The following is a 3697-nucleotide window of genomic DNA, read 5'->3' as shown; positions in this document are numbered from 1 at the left end:
TTACGTTATTCCACATTTATCTGAGATTTCTGCACATTTTTCTTTAATTTTTTCTTTTGTATTCTTCAGGTTGGATTACTTCTAATAATTAATCTTCAAGTTCACTGAATTTTTTCTTTTACTCTGCAGTTGAATCTCCCTAGCAACTTAAAAAACTTCTGTCATTATGCCCTTTAACTCCAAATCTTCCATCTAGTTCCTTAAAATAATAATAATTTCCTTATAGAGAATATGTTTATTGATACATTGCCGCCATATTTTCTTTTAATTCTTTTAACATGGTTTACTTTGGTTATTTGAACATATTTATAATAGATTCTTTGAGTTTGCTTACTAAAGCCAAATTCTGGGATACTCATAGACAATTTCTATTGATTACTTTTATTTTTCTTGAGTGGGCCATACTTTCCTATTTCTTTGAATGTCCTATAATTTTTTAATTGCATCTCTGGATTCAGATATTTTTACTCTAAAGGTTGTTGCTGATGCTGTTTTTTATTCGTTTGTTTGTTTCTTGTTCAGTTACTTACCTAGGATAATCTGACTCCCCTCCAGGGCATGGTCACTAATGTTTTTGCCATTGTGGGTATTTTTTTGATTCCTGTTTTGAATTTTATGCCTAGCTCCAAGGGATTGTCCCTTCACTTGCATGCTTTCAGCCAATAATTAGACAGAGGTCAGACTGAAACACCTTAAACCAATACATCTTTTGTTTTCTGCAGATGAATTTGTGTTTGGATAGTAGAGCATATTCAAACCTCTGTATATTTGACTTTATTCAAAGTCTGATCCTAGTTTTACATTCCACCAAGTTCTTCCAATTTCCTGAGTGCATGTATGCAGCACCAGAGTTGGTTAGAAGTGCATGAATAACTTTGTTTCTCTTCAGTCTCCACAGTACAAGTATACAGCTTCAGCTAGGAATAAGCTTGCCCAAACCGTGACTACGACTTCAGATCAGTATAACCAAGGTGACCCTCTCCAACTCTCCCACATTCCACTTATACTGACAATGACATGGAATGTGGCCATCACCCACACAGAAAAGTATCCATTCTCATGGCTTTCCCAGCCCTGGCAGAGCCTCCAGGCTGAGTGAATTGGGAGGACAGAATGGGCGATATCCAGGCCAGAATGTTACAAATTCCCACTGTCCTTACCTAAATTTCAGCTGTTTTTTTCAAGACTGTATATTTCTCAGATTGTTGTATGCCTTTGGTTGATGTCCAGAAACTGAAATGTTTATTTTTGTCCATTTTATTTTAGCTTTATAGTTGCTCCTTTGGGGGAAGATTTGCCACTCTCCTCATTTTGCCAAAGCCAGAAGTGATGTTAATTGTATTTTGAAGAAATTTAAATTTAAAAATTATTTGTATTTACTTGCATAGTTATTTCCAGTTTATTTTTTAATTTTTTTATTTCCCCAATACATTATTTTTTTCTTACTGTATTTCCAGTTTTATTCATTCCTTGGTGTAGATCCAAATATCCATCTAGAGTAATTTTTTGAGGTACAAGTATGCTGGTGATTTTTTATGCTATGAAAATGTTTTTATTATACTTTTAATTTGAAAGATATTTTCGCTATAAAGAATTCTATGATTGATGGGGTTTTATTTTCTTTTACTTAAAGATGTTGCTGAACTCTCTTCTTATATCTTTTTATTGCTTTAGCTTTTCAAAATTTCTTGTGAAAAATATGCTATCATTGTTATCTTTGTTCCTTTGCAATGTGCTTCCTTTGTCTTCTGTAAGAATTTATTTTTAAGAAAGTCAATTATTATATCACTTGGTGTCTTTATCCTCATATTTTTGTTATTTGTTTTTGATTCCTTGAGCTCTTGGGATCTATAATTTTCATAACATTTGTAATTGTTTTGACCATTATTTCAGAGCATCATTTCTTTAAAAAAATTTCTGACCCTCCCCTCCTCTCCCATTTATATTAGGTTGCAGAAAGTTATACCACAACTAATTGAAGCTGTTTATCCATTTTTCAATAACTTTTTTTCCTCCCTGTGATTCATTTTAGATAGTTTCTATTGCTATGTCTTCTAATTCACTAATCTTTTCCTCTGCAATGTTTAATCTACCATTAATCCTGTCCACTGTATTTTTCATCTTTGATATTATAGTTTTCATTTTTAGAAGTTCAGTTTTGTTCTCTTTAATACCTTCCATATTTCTATTTACATATTCAAGCTTTTCTCTAGCTTCTTGAACATATAGAATGTACAATAATTATTTCAATGTCCTTGCCTATTAATTCTGTCCTCCTTATCATTTATGTTTTGGTTTTGATTGACTTTTCACATATTATCAGCCATTATTTGTTGCATGTTTGATAGTTTTTGATTGGCTATCAGACTTTGTGAATTTGTTGATGACTAGGGACTTTTTTATTTATTTGTTTTCCTCTAAATATTTTTGAGCTTTATCTGAGACATTAAATTATTTGGGAGCAATTTGAGCCTTTGGATCTTGCTTTTAAATTTTGTTAGACATAGTAGCGTTGAGTTAAGGACTGATTTTTCCTTACATTGAGATAAAATCTTTCTGAGGACTCTAATCAAAGCTCCATGCATTAGGAAGTTTTTTCACTCTGGCTGGGAGGATTGTTCCTTCTAATCCTTTTACGTGCTTTTCCCCTCAGTCTTTGATTTTTCATTATATTCATGTGTGGGTCATACTTGAGATATACCCTCTGTAGATGTCTAGAATTTTATCTCTGTGTAGCTCTCTTCTCTGGTTCTCTGCCTACAAAATCCAGCCATATTTTATTACCCAAGCTCTCATCTCTGTCTTCTCCATTCAGAGAAATTGCCATGCTCCATCTGTATTCCCCTATCTTTGTGCTAATCGGACACTTTTTCTGGGCTATAAACTGGAATAAGTAGGGCTCACCCACTTTGTTTCCCATTTCTCAAAGTTAATTTTTCTTTATTTCTTCACGCCTGATGTCTTGAAAGTCAGTTTTTCATACTTTTTGTTTCTTAGTTGTTTTATATAGGATACTAATTTATTTTGATGTTGAGTAGAAATCTCCATATCTTGAACAAAATCTTACAATGGTCTAAGCTACTGGTTTCTTTAGCAGTGTAGTTTCTTAAAATCTTAGTTGGTTTGACTCTTAAAAATGTAACAAGCTTCTCATCTACTTGCTCAGTTCCATGTGTCAGTAACCACACCCTAAATCTTTTTGAAGCAGTTTTCAGATCTGCTTTATGTTTTTGCTTTCCTATCTCTACCCATGTCTTAACTTAATAATAGCCACCTGAAGACTTTCAGGCTTGATAGTGAGAAATCTGAATTTTATCACTTTTGCCAACAAGGAGATTTTATGGGACACTTACCCTTAATTTTTTGTTACTATCTTATACTCTTTGAGGTTGATAAGCAAGCAGTTTTTCCAACACTGCATGATCCCAAATTTCTCATCTCTGTAATCTTTCTAACTTCTGCTTGAAAACGGGACAATTTTTTTCCTAGGTTCATCAGCTTCTCAAGATTTTGACAAAAACAATCAGTAATAGTCAATATTCACCACTAATGTTTGTCTTTTTAAATCTCTTCTGCTATGCATGCGGCCTGGCCTAATGCCCAAGTTACCAGAAGTGGTAGTTTTACCTTTTCTTTTTTTCCTTTCCTTTAGTTGGATGTGGGGCACTGAATAACATCAATTTCTATTTTTCTTTCC

This window comes from Sus scrofa, chromosome 4, assembly GCF_054392235.1.
Source record: "Sus scrofa isolate SSC_HxYL_T2T_F1_AM1 chromosome 4, Sscrofa_HxYL_maternal_Yorkshire_Landrace_v2.0, whole genome shotgun sequence".
In the NCBI taxonomy this organism is placed as follows: Eukaryota; Metazoa; Chordata; class Mammalia; order Artiodactyla; family Suidae; genus Sus; species Sus scrofa.
Note: the sequence above shows the minus strand (reverse complement) of the source record.